Source organism: Paramisgurnus dabryanus, chromosome 14 (genome assembly GCF_030506205.2).
Source record: "Paramisgurnus dabryanus chromosome 14, PD_genome_1.1, whole genome shotgun sequence".
Taxonomy (NCBI): Eukaryota; Metazoa; Chordata; class Actinopteri; order Cypriniformes; family Cobitidae; genus Paramisgurnus; species Paramisgurnus dabryanus.
In genome coordinates, this window is record NC_133350.1 from 26,598,118 (window position 1) to 26,610,789 (window position 12,672).

The following is a 12,672-nucleotide window of genomic DNA, read 5'->3' on the forward strand; positions in this document are numbered from 1 at the left end:
TACATTTAATAATAAAGCAGGTTGAAATAATGATGTATTGTGGCTTTGCAATCACACTGGGCACTTTGTGATTATAATTTTTTTAAACAAGATAAAGTTAATATATTTACTTTGTATACAAATCGTGTATTTCATAAAGATAATTCTGTTTTTTTTCCTACTAGTCTAGTCTAGACGTGTAAAAGACGTCAGTGGAGGTCTATTCACAACCTCTTAAAAAAATACTTTTTGCACTTAAATTAATTATTACAGTATTAACCAAGGTGTAGGCACAGCATTTGCATATTTCACAATACATTTATAGAAGGTTTATGATTTTTATAGAGGGTCATGATGGACTATAAATGCACGTGTAAAAGACGTCACCTAGTGACGTCCTCTTACAACCGATTCACAACAGGGTATAAATATTGAAGCACACGTAGTAAAAGTCAAAGTAACAATTATACATGCAACCCCATAGAACTATAGACATGTACAAATGTATCTGAATGCATTTTTATGAAATGTTCTGTGTTACATATTTTCACCGATTTGTGCCGTCATACCGCGACTATTTTTGGCCAGGGACACGACGTTGCGGTCGGACCAATAGGGACTTTAAGCAACAGCTGGGAATAGAACGGCTACGGCGACCGGAAGTAAGCTGTCAGACCACCGTAGCCAAGAACGTAAAAATCACTAAGCAAACGTAAACAGGACAGCGCAACGCGGTATTAATTCATTTATTAAGATGCAAAAATATGTCATTTAAAAAAGCAAGAGAAGAAGGATTGCTGGCATTAAATGACAATATTTTGTCAGAAGAAGAGTTTTTACTATTGTATGATGTAAATAAGTCTAAAAACCTAGATTTAAGCAATACTGAAAATGTTGAATACTTAAAAATCTTTAAAATTAGCTTAAATTTAAAACATTCGAACACATATTATATAAAATACTGGTAAAATCATAAACTGATGCAATTACAATGTCATATGCCATAAAACATAATATTTATGTACATAATCTCTCACGTTGTAGCGACTACGGCAAATCAGCTGTTCTCCCGTAGTAGACCGTTACAGTAGAACGTCGCAAAGTAGCAGTTAAATTCGCGCATGCGCAATACAACGCCAGAATGCCGTTGCCGTTCCACCAGAGGCTGTTGCTTAAAGTCCCTAATGTTTGCTGGGACACGGCTGGAAAATCTGACAGGACTGAGAAGAGGATAACGGCACAGCGGGGTTTTAGATGTAAGTTTAAAATATTTAATATATTTTGCATAAGTTTCTTGCTGTCTAGTTTGTTACAGCCTAATTAGTCATTACTGTTAGGGGAGGTTTGCAAGTTTTTGTCGTAGTAATCGTGTAGCTTGCGGTTTACTATGGTTTGCTCCTTAAAGGGAGTGCAGAGAGAAAGAGAGAGAAAAGAAGGACTTGACAGCACAATTGAGTTTGAATTACAACAAATCATTGCGATCACTGTTTGCACTTCATCCGCTCATTTGCATTTTAAAAAACACACCCAAAACGACACATTTTTGCTCAAACCTACAAAGTGGCAATGCTAACATTTTTATGCAATGGCCCCTTTAATTTTTCTTGGGTGTTTTTGTAAATATGTCTTAATTTAATGTTATTGCACAATGCACAAAACTGTTCAGAATCTTTCAGTTTATATTATTCTGGTTAACCTTATGAAGCATGTTTTTTAAAGGAACAGTGATTAATTAGGCACTTATTTATGCAGTTAATTCATAATTTACAAAATACGATTAGTTTAAAACAGTCACTTGAGAAATAATTCTAGAAAAATAACGTGTACAGACATTTTCACAGACATTGTTAATGTAACTGTTACATAAATACAGCTTTCTGGCAACAGGTGGTGTGTTTTAGATAATATATTTAAAAGGTTCATATCTAATGGATTTTGACATTCCTTATATTTATCTTTATGTAAGAGTTATACTTTTATTTTAGTGAGAGGATTATGTTTGTGTTTAAGCAGACATTGCAAGCAGGCTAAGCACTAATAGCTTGCTTGACATGGCTGAAGTCAATACTACCTCACCAAAATTACAACTAATGTTTTGCTTAAACCTTGCTTAATCGCTGTGTTTTCCCCTTTTATTATTTCTCTTTTTGTAGGCCCATCAGAGTGCTTTCCTGAGTTCTTTCACATGCTGTATGGTAAGAGTGAATTTCTGCCAGTTGATACAGGTGACAGGTGTTAATTATTAAGTTTATCTTTGTATTTTTTATTAAAGGTCAGCGAATGGATGGATTATCCAGTCACGGTACATAATGAAAGGTAAACGGCAAGTAATTAAGTAATGTACTAAATGTATAAACTGTAGTGTATTCAGTAGCTACTAATCACATTACCTCTATCACTCTCTCTAAAAGACTTGACTGAGTTAGAAGAAGCTGAGCGACTCTTCAGAGTGAAGATGTTATGGTAATGTAAATCTTACGTTTTTATATTGTAGTTATATATAATATATCAGAGACAGCACGTCATTTTAACCCTGTTTTATGGTTAAAGGGGTTTTACACTACAGGTAAGGTTGAGTCAGCTCACTTTACTTTGGCTTGGTTAGCTTTTCCATTGAGTTTAGCAACACTTCTGAGTGTGAGGGATTATAGGGATGTAAATAGCACGACATTCGTTGCTCGACTTATCGAGACTGTTTTCTAAGATGGCTCCTGTCTGTATACGCGTAATGTACTGTCTTTATAAAGGATCTTCTTATTAGGGCTGTCACTTTTGAGAAAAATCAAGCACACATATCCCGCGCTTGAGCGTGTTTCTGAAAAGTAATCGTCACTGACAACAAGCACACATACATAGCCTATGTATGCGCGCGTGCATATACATTAACCCTGCTCGTGCTGTTTGCTTGACTGTTTTAAATGATAAAGAGCACAAACCATTGATATTTGAGAAATAAAACTTACCGCTGAGTTAAGCAGATCTTACTTCACTCTGTCGTCTATGTGACATGCGACAGTAAGCACGTGATCATTTTAAATCAGTTTACAAGACAAATGCTGTTGTTGTTTAATATAAAGTTTACATCAGGGCTTTGAACCTGAATTTTTTTCCCAATTGGTTTGTTCCGAACAGAAACAGTATTTTAACGTTTCCAGTTTTTGGTTCATCCCTAAAGTTGACGTTCCTGAACCGGTTAGAACAAAAAATACAGTTCCCGAACCGGTTAATAACGTTCCATGTCAGTTGTGGGACATAAAAATAAGTAGGCTGATCATTAGGACATTAAACTTAAGAAAAATTATGTAGACTAATAAGTTAAGGCTCTATTATGTCATTGAACATTAAAAAGGCTAAATTATGTAAGCGGCATAACTGACATGCCTACATTTGTTGAGTGCGCTTAAACACACGCACACACACACAGACGGAGGACGAATTCCAAACGGCGCTTCGGGAAGAAGATGCTGCATAAACAGTTATTCGCCAAATGTATTTTATACATCAAGAGTTCTGATCTTTGAAGGGCATAGGGATAATCATGTTTGATTGGAGTTAGGGCTGTCACTTTTGAGAGAAATCTAATTCGAATGGATATCGAATATCATGCAATGTATCCGAATATATGCGAATATCTAGGTGCCCCTCGCGTGCATAAAAAAAAAAAAACACCATAATGGAGATTCTATCACAAATTTATTAACAGTGACAGTCATAAACAGGACTGTCTGAATTACTTTTTTTACTTTTGAAACAGCAGGTTATCAACTTATAAATAACAACTTATATGAAAAAAAAACTATTCACAACAGGTACAGACAATAACTTAAACAGCAGCAGGAAGCCCAAACGGAATTCGCGCCCGCAGATTTCGGCGGAAAACTCTGCGGATTTAATGTGCGTCATTGACAAGCAAACATATCCCGCGCTTGAGCGTGTTTGTGAGAAGTAATATCTTTGACAACAAGCACACATACATAGCCTATCCCACGCGTTTGGGAGCGGTCATTGACAAGTACATTAACCCTGCGCGTGCTGTTTGCTTGACCGGTTTTAATGATAGAGTGCACAAACCCTTTGATATTTGAGAAAAAATTAAACTTACTGCTAAGTTAAGCAGATCTCACTTGACTCTGTCTATGTGACGCGTGACAGTCAGCACATGATCATTTCAAATCCGTTTACAAGACAAATGCTGTTGTTGTTTAACATAAAGTTTATATTGCGTTGTAAAAATGATGAAATTATCTTCATACATGCTAATTTCATAATTTAAACGTATTAGCACAAGCTTTTTATTCTGCTATAATGTTTAACAATAAACAATATGTCATTTTATATACAAACTATAATTCTATCTTGACATGCACATTAGGTTCATGTTGGTCCAATTTGATTCCCTCTCTTGCGCACAGTTGCCGTCGTCGGTCTCACTCTCAGCCTCCTTCCTATTACGAGGTGTTACTTAAAAAAATGCGCTACACATGGTATTTTAAAAACCGGATGGTTTATTTATAGTTCGAATACGGATATTTCACATCATGTTCGAATGCATATTCGAATATCGAATAAAAAGTGAGAGTTGGAGTTGGGCCGGACAGATTCAAATGCATGTGCGTCTCTGTGTGTACAGAAAATTTTTTATTTTAGCGCCTTTTTGTGGTTAAATTGTTTAAAATCACTTAAGTGTTAACATTTGCAAGCCTTTGAAACACGTGCAAATGATCAACTTTCACCCTATTTAAATTTGCATATTAATCCGCAAATCGCATCCGAGCCGAACTGTGGGTCGTGATCTGTACAGATCACTGACCAACTGTGATCCGTTACACCACTAATTAGTATTAAAAAAAAACAAACAAACATCTTGAGATACTTTGTAGCCTACAATATTAACCTCTTATGATTGGGCATTAGAGACTTGGGCTTGAGTAGGCTACCTGCTGGTGGCAAGCTTCTCATTTCTCTGAGTCAACGACGACCGGAAGTGAACTTCACAGAGTCAAATTGCACAGAAATCTTGTCAAAGAACTGAAAAAATAACGTTATTAACCGGTTACCATTATTTTCAATTAATGGTTTTGTTCCGGAACATATATTTTTGGAAAGTTTCTGGTTTTGTTTCTGTTCTTTGCAAAACATCAAAAGTTTCTGGTTTTCGTTCCTTGAACCGGTTCAAAGCCTTGGTTTACATTGCAATGTAAAAAAGATTATGAAATTCTTCATACATGCTAATTTCATAACGAAAATGTATTAAAGGGACATTCCACTTTTTGTGAAAATATGCTCATTTTCCAGCTCCCCTAGAGTTGAATATTTGATTCAATCCAATCCATTGAATCTGATCAGACCATTATCATCGTGCTTAAAAATAACCAAAGAGTTTCAATATTTTTCCTATTTAAAACTTAAGACTCTTCTGTAATTACATTGTGTACTAAGACCGACGGAAATTAAAAGATGCTATTTTCAAGGCAGATATGGCTAGGAACTATACTCTCATTCTGGCGTTATAATCAGTGACTTTGCTGATGTAACATGGCTGCAGCAGGCGTAGTGATATTACGCACTGCCCGAAAATAGTCCCCTGCAATTGAAAGTAACCAAGGGGACTATTTTCGGGCAGTGTGTAATATCACTACGCCTGCTGCAGCCATGTTACATCAGCAAAGTCACTGATTATTACGCCTGTTTGAGAGTATATTTTCTCGGTAAGAATCAAATGTTTAACTCGGGGGGGAGCTGAAAAATTTGCATATTTTCAAAAAAAAGTGGAATGTCCCTTTAACACATTCTTTTATTCTGCTATAACACTATAAACAATAATATATGTAATTTTATATACAAACTATAATTCTATCTATCTGGTTCGTGTTGGTCCAATTTAATTCAGAGCACTTGTTTGGTTCGGTGTTTTCATTTTCATTGTAAGCCTTTAAAAAGTAATTATTTTAGATGCAATTTTGTAATATTTACGGCTTAAATTCCCTTATATATTTAAAAAAAAAATTTAAATCATTCCGCAGAACTATCCAAAAAATTACCCAGGTTCCTTAACTGCTGTGCTACTACCACCCCTTTCGGCTTAGTGCCTGCTTTCGAACCACACATGGAGATATCTGCCAACGAATGGACAATCATTCATGGGGCTACAGATGCATTCAAGAATTTTCAATGTATGTGTTCAAATTCACATTCTGCTTAAAAAAATATAGTTTCGATGAGAGGTGGTGGAGGGTGGTGTTTGGCACTATGACCCTATCTCGCCTGCAAATTAAATAGGTGCAAAACTGGCAGCCATGCTTGCACTAAGTGTGGCCTTACTTGCCTATTCACGTACTTTGTCACTTAATTTTATTGATTTGCACTAGAAGAAACTGCAATAAAGATTTTTTTGTGATAAGTTTATCCACCAGTGTTTTGTCTGCTTTATACCTAAAACTTTTTCTTTAAAATGTACCTTCTCAGATGCAGTTATGTCAAAGCACTCGTTTCGGCTGGCCAGATTGGAACAGACCTGAATGGGAAGATGGCAGAGCTAAGACTGGCAATGTCCAGGAAAAATGTTAACTAAAAATAAGTGTGTTTTTCCCCAGCGAGTGAGTTTGGGAATGTTTTAAATGTGCCTAGAAGTTTGAAAATGTAATACTGAGGGAAAAATTGAGCGCTTTGAAAAGGCTTTAAAAAGAAAATAAAGTCTGAAGTTGATGTTAAATGAAGTTAAAGTTTTTACTTGAAAAGTTTGTACTTGTTTGTACTTGTCAAGTCTGTGCTGAAAAAAATGCAGTAAAGTTTGTATTTGAAAAGACTTGGAATTGTGTGTTCTGTAGAATGAGTACAAATATATGTGCAGGCTTTATAAAAAAACGTTGTTGTGTCACTAATATAAGTGAAAGTACATGGTGTCATCATATAAGAAGCATATTTGTATCCCTAATATAAGTGAAAGTACATGGTGTCATCATATAAGAAGCATATCTCGTCCACATAAACTCTCAGTATTAAAACAGCCTCTCAGTGATAAATCTAAGAGCTACACTGAAGTTGGCATTTTAATAAATGCAAGTTATCTTTGTGTGCTAAAAATGCACATAAAGTTTATGTAGATGGCAATACACATTCTCTTTTTTGCCAAATAAATGAAAAGCATGTTGAAATCATCAATGTCTTCCCTCTTGCTCTATCAAAATCTCATCTGGCTTTCCTCAGAGATGGTCCAATGTGCTTAAAGTCAAATTCAGTTTGTGCATGATTACATGATATAACTTTTTTAAATACTGTATCCTAAATTATGGATAATTAATACATTAATAAGATAATACATTTCTGGAGTGTTAAAAATTTAAAGAAAAAATAATAACAAGAACCGTACTGAACCGTGACCATAGAACCGTGATACGAACCGAGGGTTTTGTGAACCTTGCCACCCCTAGTAGGCAAGTACTTTAATAATTTCCAATGCTGCACCATCAACTCCTGACTGGACGAGGTATAATATGCCCCATAGGTTACTTGCCGCGGCCGCTTCATATCGTCTAACCACGAGACGATTGATGGGACAATATAAGACCATCCGAGCGTCGTATGAAGTTTTAACCGTGCTCCTAATTTAAAACATTTACAGCAGTAGCGATATTTGTCATTTCGCTAAAGTTGTAGTGAACTACAAACAATCTTCTAACCACCAAACTAACCACCGAATGCACTGTGCCATATTAGCAGCGAAAGTCCGTTGACAAAATGCGGAAGAGCGAAGAATTAAAAAGGGGCGTGGCGGAATAAGGTGAATACTCTTTGGTACTAGTGAGTCACAGCCCTCATGAAAATTCACTGTCTTAAACTAGAACTTTCTCTTGTAGTTTAGTCATCTATGACTATTCACAATATAGCCCTGCTGAAAAAACCAGCTTAAACCAGCCTAAGCTGGTTTAAGATGGAAATAGCTGGTCTCCCAGCCTGGTCAAGATGGTCTCCCAGGCTGGTCAAGCTGGTCTCCCAGGCTGGCCAGGCTGGTCAAGCAGGTCTCCCAGCCTGGCCAGGCTGGTATTATGGCTGGTCAAGCTGGTCTCCCAGCCTGGTCAAGGTGGTCCCCCAGGCTGGCCAGGCTGGTCAAGCAGGTCTCCCAGCCTGGCCAGGCTGGTATTATGGCTGGTCAAGCTGGTCTCCCAGCCTGGTCAAGGTGGTTCCCCAGGCTGGCCAGGCTGGTCAAGCTGGTCTCCCAGCCTGGCCAGGCTGGTATTATGGCTGTTCAAGCTGGTCTCCCAGGCTGGTCAAGCTGGTCTCCCATCTGGGCAGGCTGGTCAAGCTGGTCTCCCAGCCTGGCTGGTCAAGCTGGTCTCCTAGCCTGGCCAGCTTAAACCAGCTAAGACAAGCCAGCCGGACCACCAAGCAGGCATGACCAATCTTCAACGTTGAAATTTGGTTGAAATAACCTCAGTTGTTTTTTCAACATTGAGACAATGTTGAAACAACGGTGAATGGTAACGATTGCAAAAGGTTAATACAATGCTTAAAAATCAACTTTGAAATTTGGTTAAAATGATGCCAGTACGGTGAATGGTAAACGATTGTATTATGACATTTTAATTTGTGAATCCTTTAGATAAAAATTTAAAAACTCATTTAATGAAAATACTTATATTTTATGTATACTATTTGATTGATTTTAACACTGGTGGGGCATGTGATTTCCATATGAATTCAGGAGATGGATTAGGCTGGATAATTTTTTTGTAAGTATTATTATGGTTGTTTTATTTTTATTAAATTTTCATCACAATGTCTAAAATATAACGTTTCAAATATACATTTTAAGAATACCATTAATAATATAATAACATCCAACCTTTTATCGGCTTTCTTTACGGTGCCACAGACAGGTCCCTCAGCCTTTTGTAAGCAAAACATGCCCATGCGGGCCCACTGTAGGGTATACTGTGGGACAGTGTGGGCAGGGCAAACTCACACCACATCCCAAATGGGCCCCCAAATTATCATTGGTTGTTATTATCTTGGCAGATAATTTTCTTTTGATGTTTACTAGTTACTACACTTTTATTATAATAAAACCATATTTTTATTTTTATTTTTTTATAAAGCTCTGTCCATTTAGAACAAAATGTGCAGGCATGCTTATGAAATAATTGAACCCACCCCCGGGTGAAGATCTAAAAAGCTTTTAAAAGCACAATATTTCTGTTTATTTTAATACAAGAAATATTTATTGTTAAACAAGTTCTAATTTTCAGTTCAGTCTGGACGTGGGACATCATTTTTTACCATCTTTATTGTTTTTTTAACATGTTGTCTTTTGTTATGTGTTATTAGCTATGGTTATTAGTCATGTTCGACTTCATGCAGCGCTGCGAGAACAGACATCATACGTTGATGACGTCAATGTATCGCGAGAGCGAATTACACTCTCGCGGTACATTGACGTTATCAACCTGTCAGCGCAGCAAGAAGTCGAGCACACGTATTTGCGGGCGCGCGCCTCCGTCCTCGTGAGTTCAAAGTGGATTTTAACCGTTTACCTCCGACGACAGTTTTCATTTCTATGGCAAATTCTAAGGTAAGTTTTTATTAATTCCTGGTTAAGTCATTAAAATCAGTTCACAGTTATGTTTATTTTGTTTTTAGTAACAGTTAATTCGATATGACTAAAATATTCTGAACTTTAATGTTGACTGTTGATGCAGTGGTTTGACTGAGCTCGTGACGCATCTGAGCTAATGTATGCAGATCTTTTATTTGTCTTTACCTTCTATAAAAAGTGTTATCCTCGTTCTTCAAATTTATTTGACATTGTTTAGATAATTATAACGCAAGTTATTTCAATGTAGGGTTTGACGCGTAAATGTAAGGTTATTTAACTTACAGTACGGGCACACAGTTTACAGTAGCCTGTTAAAACGGTTAAGAATTTAAACAGAAGCCATCAATTCTGGATTAAGTTAATAACTATTGTATATTTATGTTCACTTTTCTTTACAGGTCATTTTCTTGTTGTGTTTTGATGTTTTCCATTGGCTGAAGAGTAAGTATTACTTTGTGTTTATATTTGCATCCAAAACATAAGTGCTCAAAAAGTGCATATCTGGTTTATCATTGTCATTAGGAAAATATAAGAAAATAATTCAGGATACAATGGTTATTGTTCAGCACAGCAATTCATTTCTTTTGTATGTCACTATTCCTTTTACAGTATGTAGGCTTACATATTTCAAACCCTTTGTTTTCAATAGACAAAGACACAAGTTAATTCATAGTTCAGAGTGGATGTTGATGCAGGTTTTAGAGAGGCTTCATATTGACATATAAAATTGGTCTTTGTGGTGGTGTACATAACAGCATCTTTATGTATTATGGTTTTAATCATAATTTTTTAAATGATGGCTATGTCCATGAGCTACCACCCACCATTGTAAAGCACCACCAAGCTAGCATTTTGTAATAGAAATCAATAAGTTACTATTTATTTTTGAAGCATCTCCCCTACAACATTACAATGCATTTAGTATTTGTTTTGTATTCAGATCAAATTCTACTAATCATAATAACTAAGATGCAGTGTTTTGTATTTCACAATTTATATTTTCTTTTGAAAAGGGGCCATGACTTGTTTTTTATTTTATTATGTGTTTTATATTGGAGGCAGATTACCATGCAATTTGAAGAAGTGTGATAAAATACACAGAGGTGAAGTCATTTGTCTTTCCAGATGCCCAAATCTGTACCACTCAAAAAGTAATGAAGTGACAGTGTACCATGACAAAAAATTTAAACATTCTTTATTTCTTTCAAAGTTGTACTTGGGCCACAGTTTTTTGTATTTTTAACCAAAACATTACATTTATGATTGTATACTAATGAAATATGTTTTTCTTTTTCTGAACTTTATCAAACGCAATGATAGCTAAGATGAGCCTGAAGAGGAGATTTGGGAAGATGCTGTTTATAAGTCTTTGCTTTGCCAGATCACCTGTGGTAAGTTTGTAAAACATATATTAAAAATAGGACCAGAACATCTCCTAATCAATTTTTTTTTATCAGGTCAGGATGTCTGCTAACAAGATGCCTTGTTGGTCTGGGCGAGTTTGAAGTCTCTCACAGACAGTCCAGAAGGTCTGGAGTCCATCTTAGCTTTTATTGGTAAGTGACTGCACAAAAGGCTGTTTGACCCACACGTAAAGCAACCAGTCAATGTTTGCTAAGTACAGTATGAGCCAGAATGGAAGGGTGTTGGTGGCCATAAGAAGACTGTGAGCTAAACCTACAACAAAATTCATATTTGCAGTTTTCCTAGAATATTTTTTTCTATTCAGATGAATAAAATTACTTTAAAATATTATTTTGTTTTCATATTTTATGTTTTTATTCTGTATTTGGAATATTCCACTTCTGCACTACTAACTGGAAACCTAACTGTTTGAAAGAATTTGTTTTTATCTATAAAAGATCAATTTTAACAGCTGCTTTTATGTTTATTTAGAAAGGGTAGGCACATGCCATCATTCACAAACTTTACCTACTTTAGGTGTTTAGTTTTATGGATGGGGTTGTACTGTAGGTAATGAGCAGCAAATTGCATTCTTGTAATAATTACACTAAAAACATGATATGTACAGCAAATCATTTGGTGAGTATTGAAATGTAAAGTAAAAATCTATATTTAGTGTTAAAAAGTGTGTTAAAACTGCGTCGCGATATCAACCTTGATTCACCTTTGTTGAAAGTGTGATGTTGAAACAACATTGAAATGTTGTGAAATCAACATTGAAACAACGTTGTGAAGTCAACTTTGATCCACTTTTGCAAAACCAAAAGGTAATTCAACATTGATGCAACGTTGGTCCCTGACGTTGATTCAACGTTGAAATGCCGGCCGAGAATCTAAGACCAGCCTAAACCAGCTAAAACCAGCCTGGCCAGCTAAGACCAGCTTAAACCAGCTAAAACCAGCCTGGCCAACTAAGACCAGCTAAAACCAGCCTGGCCAGTTAAGACCAGCCTGACCAGCTTAAACCAGTCTGTCCATCTTAAACCAGCTTGACCAGCTTAAACCAGCCTGACCAGCTAAGACCAGCCACCCGACCAGCTAAAACCAGCTAAGACCAGCTTAAAGCAGCCTGGCCAGCTTAAACCATCTAAAACCAGCCTGGCCAGCTAAGACCAGCCTGACCAGCTTAAACCAGTCTGTCCATCTTAAACCAGCTTGACCAGCTTAAACCAGCCTGACCAGCTAAGACCAGCCACCCGACCAGCTAAAACCAGCTAAGACCAGCTTAAAGCAGCCTGGCCATCTTAAACCAGCTAAAACCAGCCTGACCAGCTAAGACCAGCCACCCAACCAGCTAAAACCAGCTAAGACCAGCTAAAACCAGCCTGACCAGCTAAAACCAGCCTGACCAACTAAAACCAGCCTGACCAACTAAGACCAGCCATCCTGACCAGCTAAGACCAGCCTGACCAGCTAAAACCAGCCTGACCAGCTAAAAAAAGTCACCAAAACCCCTCTTAAACCAGCATGAAACATCCAGGCTGGGAGACCAGCTAAAACCAGCTTGACCAGCTTAAGCTGGTTTTAGCTGGTTTTTTCAGCAGGGACATTACCACATAAAAACGAAATAGTTATTGGACTGGCTAAGGTGCACATTTGCTTAAAAAAAGACGAAATCACTGTGTAAATATTGGTAG

At 36.8% G+C, this 12,672-nt stretch overlaps 2 long non-coding RNA genes across 2 annotated transcripts; both read left to right on the plus strand.

Moving 5' to 3' along the window:
• Positions 1-347: 347 nt before the first annotated feature.
• LOC135719459 (uncharacterized) lies at positions 348-6,790 on the plus strand. Its single transcript, XR_010521105.2, has 5 exons — positions 348-1,235; positions 2,133-2,174; positions 2,252-2,295; positions 2,391-2,442; positions 6,445-6,790. It is a non-coding gene; the product is annotated as an uncharacterized lncRNA (long non-coding RNA).
• Positions 6,791-9,405: 2,615 nt separating this feature from the next.
• LOC141280715 (uncharacterized) lies at positions 9,406-10,799 on the plus strand. The gene is made up of 3 exons (XR_012335006.1): positions 9,406-9,547; positions 9,970-10,012; positions 10,630-10,799. It is a non-coding gene; the product is annotated as an uncharacterized lncRNA (long non-coding RNA).
• Positions 10,800-12,672: the final 1,873 nt, after the last annotated feature.